This window comes from Culex pipiens, chromosome 1 (genome assembly GCF_016801865.2).
Source record: "Culex pipiens pallens isolate TS chromosome 1, TS_CPP_V2, whole genome shotgun sequence".
Classification (NCBI taxonomy): Eukaryota; Metazoa; Arthropoda; class Insecta; order Diptera; family Culicidae; genus Culex; species Culex pipiens.
Window position 1 is genome coordinate 134775894 of NC_068937.1, and position 14172 is coordinate 134790065.

The following is a 14172-nucleotide window of genomic DNA, read 5'->3' on the forward strand; positions in this document are numbered from 1 at the left end:
TGAGCACATGCGCACCGTCGCACACAAATAAAAATGCATTAATTTGTGCTGGTGTTAATCACCCTCCCTCGAGTTCTGTAGTTCGCTGAAAATCCTACCCAACGTAGCGCAGTTGAATCAACTCAATCCGGTTAGCCACGGCCACGGCGCCCCACAGTTGAAAATTCGAACAGATGTGGAAAATCTCAGCGTCCCACCCCTAAGGCCCACACTTGAAGCTTCGGTCGACAGCTCACCCCTTCGGAATAGCGGAGTGGAAATTCAAACCCAGCGCGCAGCGCCTACTTGTTCATACGGGTTCCGCCAAAGTAGCACCTGCGTCCATCCAGTTGGCCTCGTCGTCCCGATTTTGGGCAAGAGGGAAATCCATATCCTAGGTGAATGATCCCTTGTTGGCGGATCCCGAAAGTGTACCAATTATACCGTACAGTTCGGACCGAGCGTGCTCCGGGAAGGGTGCTTGGGACACATTTGCGTGCACGCTGAAGGGGGCACTTGAAGCTAGTTGGCGATTTGCAAGGGATTTTCTGGTTCGATGAAAGGATTTTTGTGAAGGAGAGCAAAAGGGAGGTAAGTGACAAGCGACTGTGCGTCAATCTCTTAAAAATGTTTTTTGATAAAATATGTTACAAATTTTACCATTTTGACGTATTGACCTGAGACAAAACACAACTATCAAGGAAATGTTAATGTCAAACTGAATTCTACTTAACTGTCAAACTTTGACGTCCTTCACTAACTTTCAACAAAGTATCCGTGGTCGTCTCAGGAAAAAACAAACAACAGAAATTCTAACCTAGAAATTACTTTTAACAGAATTTTCTTTAAATAGTTCTAAAACAAATTAATTTGACCTTTCAATTAAATTAGAAACAAATATAATATATTGGCAACTTACAAATACCTGCAAAATCTGAACCAAAAAAAAAATGCCTCCAAAAACATAAACAAAAGGGCCGCTGCGCGACCAGCGCCACTGGTGACGGGGAATCCCGCGGGGAGGCACCACTCTGCCCTAGGTGTATACCACCAAACCTCTTCACGGTGGTGGTTGTGAAGGTTTGGTCCTGCTCCTTGTAATTTCGCGCCGTCCTCGTCGAATTGGCGCGTTCTCTTTTCTTTTTTATTCTGATTTTGTGTGCGCAAAAATTCTTCGGAGATTTTCGAGGTTCGTCTTTTGGCAAGTCTTTCGTTGTTGTCCTTTCGTTTTTGGCACTGCTGCAGGACAAAATTGAGTTTTTTTTTTGGTTCTGGCGCAATCCTTTGAAGAATTTGAAGGGTCATGTATAAGTGCGAATTGTTTTAACAAAATCTAAACAAACAATTCAAAGAAAAATCATTAAGTTTTTTTTAAAGAAAAAATCATACATATTTTAAAAATTTAGCAAATGATTATACATGAAAAAATTAAGAAACCAACCCTTTTCTCCAAAACAAAAAAAATATCAAACAAAAAAAACTTGCTGTAAAGGATCTTCCCTTTCGCGAAAATTCCGTGTGCGTCAGGTAGAATGTCCAACAGAATTCCTTCCTTTAAGCGGTGTGGTGTTCCGCGAACACACACGCACAAACATAAAACAGGAATTAAAAAGAAGATGAAATTGGCAATATGGAAAAGAGATTGCGAGAGAAGTGGAAGTGGAATAATGGAACAAACAAGTTAACTTCGAAAAAAAAATCCGCGCCCAGCGAGGTGACCTTGTACAGCTGATGGATGGATGTGGTCGTGTGATGTTGCGCGAAAAAAGGCTCCGCCGCGGCAGAACGAACCTGATCCTGTTTCTGCCGCGCGCGAAAGTGTGCTGATTTTGGCGAACAAGTTTTTTTAAAGACAATTTGATTGTGTTTGTGTGCGTTTTTTAAAATAAAGAATTGCATTGAATATATCATTGAAATGGATACTTGTTACTTGTTGTTGTTTTGAAGAGATGTTTGCTGTTGAAAAACTTTTTGATTTTATTGTTTATTTTATTTATTAAAGTTGCTTGGACGCATTTTTGTATCTAATGGTTCGTTCGTTTGAAGGGCCGGTGCGGCACTGAATACGCTAGAGCGTCCAATTTCCCGTCCCGGGAATTACCGGGAATTTCCGGAAAAAAATATTTCCCGTTTCCCGGGAAATTTGTAAATTTCCCGGGAATTCCCGAAATACAAACGGAAGTATACATTTTCCTACCTTTTTGGCACCAATGTTTTGAAATCATACAAAAAATAATAATTAGAGAACCTTATTTGATTTTATTAATTTTAATTTAATGTTCATATTGAACTATGTCTGTAAATTTCATGTCAAAGTTTAATTCGGATAATATTTTTCCGATTTTCGACAACCAATTTTAACGATTTTTTTTGTTATATCATTTGAAAATAAGCTTTTCACCATTTTTGTGTACCTTGACCAAATTGGATGAAAATTGAATTGATATAATTAAATTTTTCAAAAAGGGTTGTTCGAGAAGAATTTGTTTAAAAGTATTCAAGAAATAACTGTTAAATTTTAAATATGAAAAAATATAGCTAATTTCAACCACTTTTACACAATGAAAATTATTTTAATCTAATTAATTTATAAGGACATATAACCATACATCTAAAATCATACCATAAATGGAACCACGAAAAATCTAATGAAGTTTACTCAAACAATGCAACCATATTTCAAAAACTCGCTTCAAATTTTGTAAAACTGTGAGTTTGGTTTCATGAAACAGTGTTTAAGTTATATAGCGCTAGAAATTAGATTTCTTAGGCAAATTTCATGATTATCTATTTATTCACAAGTTGAAAATACTTGTTCTGAAATAAGTAATTTATATATTTATATATTTATATTTTTTTTCGTTTTAACGTTACGGTCACTGAGACAAATTTAAAAGCAATTTTATTTTTGTGGGGCATAGATTTTAACTGTCCAAACACTTTGATTAAAAAAATACTTTTCAACAAAAAAATACTATTTTTTACTACTCAAAGTTGCATGATTTTTTACAAGCATTCAAGCCATTCATTGATCTTCACACTGATTGGACATTAAAGTTGTCGTTCTAAACAATTCTGTTGCAACACATTAATCAGAAACAAGATCAGAATAATTTTCGTCAATTTTAAAATTTCCCGGGAATTCCCGGGAAATTTATTGAAAATTTCCAGTTTCCCGGGAATTTTGTAACCCCGGGAAATCGGACGCTCTAGAATACCGTACTCGTTGGTGCCAGTTTTGATTCAATCAAACGTCATTTCTGGAGTTTTTTTTGAAAAGGTCCAATAAACCAAATTTTCAGTTTTTGCTTTTTGGGTATTTTTTAAAAACCCCTAACTCAAGGCGAGGTTTATTGGACAATTTTTTTTAAACTCCAGATTGGTAAGTGTGCGTGGAACTCGCATGAAACTGAAAAAAATATCGAGTGCGGCACTAGAACTTCAGTTCCAAGATGGCGGTTTCTTAAAAAAAAACACTTTGACAGCCCTTAGTGCGGAACTAGTTCTCAAACGAACGTACCATAAGGTTAATATGCGAATAAGGAATGCAAAAACTAGATAAAAATTACTAAAGAAATAAGCAAAAGAAAACAAAAATAAGAAAATCTATAAGTAAATGAGAGAATGTTGAAATAAATATTGTTTAAACTTGGGAAACAGAAAAGCTGTTAGATGACATTTTCTTATACTTTAAATTTTTTTGTCGTGTTCAGGATGGCAAGAACGACAACTTTAGTCAAAAAATATACTTAAATTGATTTTAGGAAAAAAAAATCTTCAGCTTTTACGTCCTTTACTAATGTATGATTTTATCAATTTGCCTGAAGTTTGCCCAAAAGTTCTCCAAAATGTTGCACATCCCACAGTGTGCACAACGTTTCATCGTCGCTGCCACAAAAGGACTGATTAATCGCTCGTTTGGAATCAAAATGCTGGTTCTCGTTTCGATTAAGCCAAAACGGCACCCTCCCTCTTTTCAGGATGAACATTTTATCCAACTAAACAAAACAAAAAACATGAAATCATCATCAGTACCAACCCATCACCACCAGCCAGCACCACCACCGATCGAAAAGCGCGCAAAGTCCGCTCACGACCGAACCAGTCAGTTTTTCTACAGCACTAGTCTAGTTCCGCGCTGAATTTTCCCCCTCGTGTGCGGCGCGACGATCCTTATGGAAATCCCCGCGCGCGCGCACTCACTTCCTTCCTTCCTGTCCTGAGTCAATTTGGCAGCTCACATCTGCGCCCAGGAAAAAAAAACATATTCGAGCCAAACACACATAAATAATAGTGAATTTCTCATATAGGGGCACGTGCCATCCTCCTCGTCCTGCCTCACCCCTTACCCTACCTTCCCTCCGACAATACCTGGCGCGAAAATCTCACCCTCCTTTTACTCTACTCGATAACTATGAGCACCCTAAAAACCATTGCATTTGTGGCAAAGTACATTTTTGCAGTCACTACTCGACGAGAATGGAGTGTGTGTGTGGAATGCCCGAAAATTGCATCTTCACAGATCTACACAGCTGCGAAAACGAGCGCGCGACCGATGATCGGGATGAGCGAAAAAGGAATCCTCAGAAGATTTCTGCCACGGGGACTTTCACTTTGAGGAGAAAAAAAATGTTGGGAAGTCAAGAGTGAAAAGTGTTTATCAAACTAAACTTAACAAACTATTAAAAAAAAAACATAAAAATGTAATAATTCGCAATTTTCAGTGTAAGAACGGGCCTTGACCGATCTTATGCACCAGGTTCCCGACGAACACGCACTGCCCTTACACCTACATCTCACCCTTGCTCTGAGTCAGTACGAGCAACACGCTAGAACACGCTTTGAGTGTTCGTGCCAGGCATGCACACCTTCTTTTCCGGTTACGCATTTTAACTCGGCCGGGAGTGGTACATTGCGTAGGGTTTGATGTAAGTATAAGCGCCTAACCATTTAAAGTGTGCCTATCAACTTTCATTAAAGCAAAAACTGTTTTATTTTTAGTTTCAATTCAAAAACTAGTTGTCATTTTACTGTGTATTGTTTTCTCCTGAATTCTTGCCTATAGTTGAGTCGTGTTTATATGTTGCATTTTCTTTTGTCGCGGTGTTTTGTTACAATTTTTGGTCCTAAGCATTTTATAAAAGTTTTTCAAAAGTACAATAGTAATATTTCTGTTAATTCTTTGATCATTCCAAAAATTGAGTAAGGGCTCAAACCTCACTTGTATGAAGAAAAGGATAAAGATTGAAAACAATAGACAGTAAAAGAGAATATACTTTATAAAAAACCAAGAATCAATAGTAAGACAATGATGATTGAATTTTAAAGTGTACTAATTCATGTAGTAGATGTTAAAATAGACAATAGTTAATAAAAAGATTAGAATATGGTAATGACAATTTTAGGGCAGATAAAGAAATGAATAAATAAAGAAGAAAATCAAAAAAGATTAGGCAAATGATAAATAGACTTGATATTACTAGTACCACAGACAGTCTGTTCTAGTAGTAGGAAAGTATATTTTTAAGGAAAAAACAAAGTGTGGTAAAGCAGTATCAATTGGTGAAAAAGAGTAGAAAAGCATTGAGAGATAAAATATTCAAAAGCTAGATAAATCTAAATCAAATGATGGATATTAAATAGAAGAATCAATGAAGAAGTGAGAATCAGTAGAGCAAAATAAAAATAGGAGATAGTTGGTAGCTGAGAATGAAAAGAACAGAAACCGCGTTCTGCGATGTTTCAGATACATCCACAGCAGTTGACTCAACATACTGCGAATCAAAACAATACCGTCTACAATCACAAATTACTTCCCTTTCCCACATTGACGTGCCAAGATCAGTGCCATTGCATGCTCTTAGGTATCAATCCTTGGTCTTCAAAACAAAACAAAAAACCTTAAAAATGTAATAATCAAAAGAAATTACAAAAACAAAAACAAAGAAAATAAACAGAAACACTTCAGGTGTGCTCCAATTCAATACCCGTTGTTCGGGAGCGAAATTATGGGAAAGTATAATTTGTATCAGACTTGGGATATGCTGATACAGTTTATCTCAGGTCCGGTTATAATATGGTGGACCAATTCAAAATGACAGGTCGCTGTCAGGTCCGAGGTCGTTGGACATTGCCTGGCCCCGCCTAAACATAGAAGCAATCACCTGAAGGATCTTCGATCTATAGTTAGACTTCCAATCCCCTCAGGCAATTCAGGGATCGTCGCGTATTGAATATGAGAAGAAGATGTGTTTCATTTCTACGGATCAATTCAATGCTAGAGTTTAAACCTCTGACTGCTTAGCATCCCAAACAACCAATCCAAAAGTATCAGAACGAATTCCACCTGATACATATTCGTTTTTTTTCATGTTCAAAGTACAATTCCTAATTCCAAATGTCAAGGGTACCTACCGAGATTTGATCCCTGAACCTTCTGCTTGTGAGACAGAAGCCACAACCATTAAGCCACGGAGCCGGTTAGCCAAGGATCTAATTATTTTATTAATATGGGACGTTTGGAATTAATTCCTGAATCCACTTTTTGGTTTATTTTCTGAGCTTAAACTAAAAAAATACATATAAAAATATGCCAAAAATTCACATAGGACAACTGTGCATTTATGGACATGTTTAAAAGAATGAAAAACCTCAAAGGAAATAATCTTTAAAAAAATATTTTTTTCTACCAAGATTTCAAGAAAATTAAACTAGGTTAATTAAACTCCACTGAAGATTTTTTTTATCCAGGCCGTTCCAACAGTTTCCAACTCACACGAAATCGGGAAAAGAAGCCCCGACCACTCTTCGATTTGCGCGAAACTTTGTCCTAAGGGGTAACTTTTGTCCCTGAACACGAATCCGTTTTTCATTTTTTGATATCTCGTGAGGAGGAGCGGTGCGATTCCTTCATTTTTTGAACATGCGGACATGTTTTACAATAATTTGTAGCCTGAAAAGATTATGAGATGGAAATTTGGTGTCAAAAGGACTTTTTTGCAATTCCGTCGTGAAACTACTTACTTTTCCTGTCATTCTTGAACGACGAAATAGCCTACTTTTCTGTACCAAAAATAACAGAATCGAATAGCAACACTTTTCAAATAAATGCTGAAAAGTTCTACTTTTCATCACTCAAAGTTGAACTTTTCAGCACTTGTTTCGAAAAGTAACACTTTTCAATATTTTTTTGATTCAAACGATTTATTGACAAAATACATGAAAATTTGACATAAAATTTCACTCAGTGTGTGTTTTTTGGAATTGCAAAAAATTTTGTATGGAACTCGTTGCAAAACATGATTTTTCAGCACTCTTCGTATTAATCCAACTTGATGAATCTCGTTGGATAAATGTACGACTCGTGCTGAAAAAATCCTCTTTTTGCAACTTGTGGTGTGTGTGTGTGTGTGTGTGTGTGTGTGTGTGTGTGTGTGTGCAACCAACCAAACGGGACCACGCGGTCGCTTCTTACAAATTGAGTTGTTTCCATGTATTTTTAGATCTACATTCTATACATGCAAATAACTCGCATAGGCATTCTGCCGAGCTTCGGTGACCCATTTCTACGCTGGCGAGCCGAGCGCGAGGTACTTCAGCTTTATCGACAAGCCCCGCCCTGAAGAACGTTTGGACCAATCGGATTCAAACGTTATTTAGAACTTCCGAACCCTTGTCAAATGGACAAGGACCCAGCGCGTATATAGTTGATAGTAACAGTATTCCTAATTCCAGTCATAGCTCACCAAGTCGCGAAGGCATAGTGGTTAGCATTTTTGCTTACCAATCCAAAGGACGGGGGATCGAACCTCGACTCGAGCGACTTTGATTTTTCGTTCATGTTCAGAGTTTCAAGATTTATATTTCCTATACTTTCTCGTTGGGAGCAGATGGGAATCGAACCCAGGACCATTCGCTTACAAAGCGAACGCCGTGACCAGTCAGCCACGGCCGCTCCTATAAAAATAATCCTCTTTTTGCAACTTGTTGCATAAACTACTATTATATTAAACTAGCCAAACCCGAAAAACTTTGTCTTTTCGTTTCTTGACGTTTTTAAGATTGTTTGCTTATTCAGCCTCCTACGATCACAATTTAATTTTACGTAATCTTTCTCATAAAATCTGCATTTTTTCCGGAATCGGTTCCAGAGTGGTCAAAGTTGTCACTTTTTGGCGTTTGGCGTAAGAACCTTCCTTGGACTAATACGAACCCAACGCACCTCGAATCGACGCTTCGTTTTGAGCTGATTCGCGTTCGAACAAAACTGTCGATTTATTTTATATATATATATATATATATATATATATATATATATATATATATATATATATATATATATATATATATATATATATATATATATATATATATATATATATATATATATATATATATATATATATATATATATATATATATATATATATATATAGATTTGATGGCGTACTCAAAATTTCGATAAAACGTATAATTAATCGAAAATCATAAAAAAAAGTTTTAAACATTTTCTATTTTCGTTATTTTTTTTTGGAACATGTAGTTTTCGAATCTACATTAACCCAGAAAGGTCATTGTTTCATTAAGAACAAAATTTTACATTTTAAATTTCCTTGTTTTGTTAAAAACATTGCAGAGATATTTTTAAGAGTCTAATAATGTTCTACAAAATTGTAGAGTAGACAATTACAAAAAAAAATCGATATATGAACACCATCCAGATCAGATTTTGCAAAAAAAAGTTTGGAAACCAGCTTTTTGGTATGTAGGTTTTTTAATTGATTTTTATTTGCCCTCCTCGACTTTGGTCAGAGTCGAGGGACATAAATTTCGAAAAATATTGGCGACGGCCTTAAGGGCACGTAGAAAATTAAAAATTGTATATTAAAGAATATTTGTTAAATCCACTCAAAAGATGATTTTTAATCACTCCTGAAAGTTTCATGAAGAGGTTTCATGATTAAACTGAGTAAGAGACGATTTTGGATCAAAATTTTGCCGTGCGCAAAGCGGGCTGTCAAACTTTGTTGGCGTTTTTCTCTAAACCCCGAGTTGATTTACGGGTGCCACGATATATCGAGATGGGATGGACCAAATTGGATGAAATTTGAGGTGAATACTCTCAAGATGTATCCCGTGTGCATGATGAAGCCCATTTTTTAAAATTTGCTTTCTTAAAAAATACAAAAATCAAAAACTAGCGTTTTTTTATATGAAAAACACAAAAATATTTTTATCTCTTTTAAATTTTTTTTTTTTTTGAAAATCGGGCTTCGTCATGCACACGAAATCGGTTCAACGAGTCATTGCCAAAATTTTGAGCCAATTTGGTCAAGACAGTGTTGAGTTATCGTGGAACCCAGTTCCTGAGAGGAACACCCTTGAAGAGTATCGGGGCCAGCATTTATAAAGCGGATTCAGTGGCAGTTTCATTCTCAAGTTAATGTTAACATGTTAAGGTTAATGTTAACATTCCATAGGTTGCCTCCCTAAGGTGTCGTGATAAGGTCCAGTTTGTGACGATACACTACCTTCCCTTTACTAAGCAATCGATTCCAGAAGGGAAAAGATCACCAGTTGTGTTGGTCCGAGCCGGGATTTGAACCCCGATCTACCGCTTACGAGCAATGATGCAACCAAATATCTTCAAATTTGTTTTGTTAGTAGGTGAAAGTGTATATTTTAATGACCTGAAAACTGAATTTAAAATAAGTTTAATTGTGTGCTCATACTATCCGCTGACTTTTTTGCCTATATACATATATGTAACCCCTTAAAACAACAAATTTATTGGCTTGACAATAATGAATAAAATTTCTGGTAAAATAATAAATAATAATATTTTAATAATTTTGGTTTTTAAACACCTCATCTTTGGTCATTAGTACACTTATTTGTGAATCTAGTTTTTTCCTCAAAAACCTTTCATCTATAATACAAAAATGTCAGAGATCCAGCAAATGCATTTTTTTGGTTACAAATACAAATTCACATTCTTGGTAGTTTTCCTAACCATCAACGGTCATTCTACCATCCCGCCAAAAACATCCCAAAATTTGCTTGTCAATAAAAAAAGAGGGTTTAACCCCAAAATCGATCGTTCCCTCCCACCGAGGTCCACCACACAGAATCCAAACATGACCAACTGACAACGACTTCGAGCATGAACACATGAATTGCTGCCTAATTAGCTCCACACAAAACAAACCCGATCGAAGAGAAGAGAAGTGGGCAGTACTGCAGGTGTCGGCTGCTGTTAGACCTATTCTAGGCAAAAATCGCACGACTAAAGGGGGTTTGACTGGTTCGATTTTTGGTCTCACGCCTCACGACGAGCCCCGTCGAACCTGGCCCAGCTGGGATTGTTTGCAAAAAAAAATCTGTTACAGCATCTGAGATTGTTGCTATTATCTTAAATTACCTCACTCGGGAAGAAAGTGTTTGTACTTTTTTTGCCAACATCGGAAGGAATTTCCCATCGTAAAGGCTGTGTTGCTGCTCTAGATAGGGCGATTTCTTGGAGGTAGACTCTTCTTCGTCCAACCTCGAGACTACCCTTGGTTCGGTGTGAGAAAATGTCAAATTTCCTTGAATTAAAATCATATTCGGTCGGTCCCTCGATCGGACGGCGGTTTTACCTTATATTCCCCCTTTTTTCGAGCTTGCATCATCTTCATTCGGGACCTTCTCCAGGGTAATTCTATCTCAAAGTGCTTCCTAAATCATCCACAGTCCTTCTTCCTTACCTGTTTCCCCGAAAAAGTACTCTCCCTTTTCATGCTCGTCAATTTCCGCACATCCCGGCCTCGTCTTCCTTTGCGTTCGTTTGATGGGAACTTCCTTCCGACTTGTTCTGCGCAAGAATTCCGTGCTCGGCGGCGGTACCTTCATTAATCCTTTTCGGGGTTTTCGGGACTGTCCTTGAGGGTTCCCTCCTCATACCTCGCTCTCCACGAGGACTCCCCGTTTCGATCGACGCTCCGATGACTAGGCTCGGCATAATTTGTAGCCCCGGGTGTGCGACGACACAGAATCATCAACTTTGGCTGCCTCGTCTTGTATGATAATGATCTTGCCATGAAGATGTGCTGAATAATTTCAAGATGAGGGCCAATGTATGCGCCAGAACCATCTTTATGGATGGTATTTAAATCTGGTGATGGTTCCACCGTCACCGCCATGACGCGCCGAGACTAGGTCGGATTCCGTCGTGGGACAGTAGCATACCTGCGAGAATGTGGGTACGAGGACGTTGAACTTACTAGTCGTCATCTTCGGTGATATCCAACAACATCAAACTACCCACACTACATCCACAACAGTTGACTCAACATACTGCGAATCAAAACAATACCGTCTGCAATCACAAATTACTTCCCTTTCCCAATCCCTCAGTATTCATGACATCATATTAGAATCATCTGATCTTCCATTCAGCATGAAATTGTCCCAAATGACTTTCCAAAAATAAAACGAACCAATTGAATTATGCACCAACAACAGTTTATGCGCTCCGTCTAATCAACTAGCTACCCAATGTTCCACTTGGACACTTCAATTGAGACAAAGAGCAGAGTGTCCGGTCGAGACCCCCGCCCCAACCCGTTCCAGCTCTCAATTGGCTCCAATTCGAAATTGGTCCTGCTGCATGGTGACACACCCGCGCCAATGTTGGTGGCACATTTTCATCAGGCCCACTCAATTGGCTCTAATTTGTTTGTATCTTATGCTCCGGCGAGAGAAGCTGGCGGTTTGTCGCCATGTTTAGCTCAATTGAAAATTTCTCACCAGAGAGCAATCAATCAATCAATCCGTGCGCAGCGGGTTCAACGCACTTTCCTCCGGGGTGCGAAATTCGAAACCCGATTACTATCGCAACTATTGGAAGTAATTTGATTGGTTTTACCCTTCGCTTCTTCTCCTGGGAGAAAAATGACACTTTTCGCACCCCTTTTCTGCGCAGGGTGCGATTGGTGACCTTTTGAACTTTTTTAATTTGAAAAAGTCCCTTTTTCGGTAGATTCCGCAAGATTTTTGATGACGACCGTGTTCATGTGTGATCTGGAAGTTGTACTAAAATTTTAGTACAACTTTCCAGGTTGTACTAAATTTTAGTACATTTGTACTAAAATTCAGAAAAGCGCGCCTTTCGCCTAGAAACAGTCCCTTTAATCACCCAGGCAAAAAAAATGGCAAACTTCTGCGACGTCGTCGCTCCCCTCAAGCAAAAGGATCAAATCAGAGCGCGAAAATCGAGAATCCTTCGCCTCGAGACGAACGTCCTTACAAAGGGACGGCCGTCTTCTTGAGGGTAAACAATTAGCTCTGTAACGAATACGGAAACAATTGCCTGCAGCCAGCTCCGAGCCGTCTTGAAGAAGAGGTCGCTTCCTTCATTGTGTGATGCGTTTTTCAAAGGGGGCCATTTAAATGGTCCTTCGACGTGATGGTCAGCTGATTGAGACCGCAGCAGCTTGCAGATTTTAAGGAAAAGTGCATTCCTGCTCGTTTGGAAGAGGGAGCGGGATGTCGAAAATGCGCGAAAATTTGGCGGCAAGATGCGAAACTGGATTTAAATCAACTTCGAACAATGCGAGTTTTAATTAGAATTTGTAGCCTTCGAGGAGGAGGTCGGAAGCGGAAGCGAAGCTCTCAAGCAAGATCGCGACATTTCCCAAATAGTTTCACACGTCTTTGGAAGCACCAGACCGGCGCGCCAAGAAATTCCTAACTTGGCTCTATTTGAACCAGGTCATTGAATTGATAAGTCCTTTTTTTTCGAAAAACGGAACACCAGATGACAGTCCCGGTTCCCCGAGCACAAAAAAGGTGAAAAATGCAAATCAAACCGGGAACCGGGACCGAAATTTGACTTTCATTAAAATAGTTGTTTTCCCCCTCCGGAATACGGCGTGCCATATGATCCTGTCGGTTCTGTCCCGGCTGTGTCGTTGCCCCATATGTGAACGAACTTTACCGGCTAAAAAAAGGAGAGTTGTTCTCAAAAAGAGCGGGAAGTAAAGTGACATTCGTCGTTGGAAACAGAGCGAGAGGAGCGGATAATTATCCCACATTTTGGCGCGACGGTGACTTCGGGGTTCCCACCACGGAAAAATGTCCTTGCCGAGGTCTGAGGACATATGGAACCTCCAACACCACCAGCACCACTTTAGGAACGATGCAGAACGAACAAATTGCCGGTTTATGGTTGGGTGGATTTGTTGGTGGTGGATACGGTTGCTAAACGATTGTGTAAATATGGCGCCAAAGGACACCCTCAAGAGGGAGGGATCGAAACGTCAATCAGTATGATTGTTCGTTTGATTTGATCTAAAAAAATGATCGCATGTGTTTCGTTTTCAACAAAAGGTAATGGTAATGTCAGATTCTTCAGATTTTATTTTCATTTTGACAGAATGAATTATTGGAATGATAAGCATTTTTAAATTGCTTGAAAATCTGCCGTACAAAGACCTAATATCTACACAGAAAAAATAATGTAAATTTGGAAGCTGTAATTTTGGAAGGTTGAATATTACCTCTTTTATGATGTAATTTTACCTCATTTTAGACTGAAAAAATGACATTACACCAGAAAAGTGGTAAATATACACATTTCCAGAGGTAAAATTACACCTTCTTTTTGACATAAAAGATGTACCCCTTCCCAGATGTAATATTACCACGATTTTTTTCTGTGTAGAATTGGTATTCTTAAAACGATTTTGAATCCATTGCTGCACTTACATGCACTTACACGCGAAATTACCCCGAAAACCCCTCGTAAATTCCGCCCACGCGCGTGTCCAACTTTGCGCGCCAAATCGATGTTGATCCAGACGTCACGTTCTCAATTAACTGGCGGCGCACATCATCCTGGCTGGCCGATTTTTTTCGGGCTTTTCTCGATACATAAATTTAAGCCGCGGCTCCACCGCCCCAATTCGTTCCCGAACAAATCCGAAATTGAAGCGAAACTTATTTGGTGTAGTGCGATGAGGCACGCAAAATTTTGGGCTTTTTTTTTGTAGGGGGATCTCGGCTAATGTTTGAAGTTTTGACCACTCCAGAATGAGGCAAGATTTATTTGAGCGCGATTGGGTGAGCAGAACTTATGGATTTATGAGTGATGAAGTTCTTTTTTTTCTCAAATTCCTAGAACATCGATTGCTATGGTTAATGCGGTAATAACTT

The 14172-nt window shown here is 38.6% G+C and overlaps 1 protein-coding gene across 2 annotated transcripts in view; it reads right to left on the minus strand.

Moving 5' to 3' along the window:
- The window catches only part of LOC120418323 (M-phase inducer phosphatase-like), a 169152-nt gene that overhangs the window by 13180 nt on the left and 141800 nt on the right, over positions 1 to 14172 (minus strand). The gene's annotated exons all lie outside the window — the stretch shown is intronic.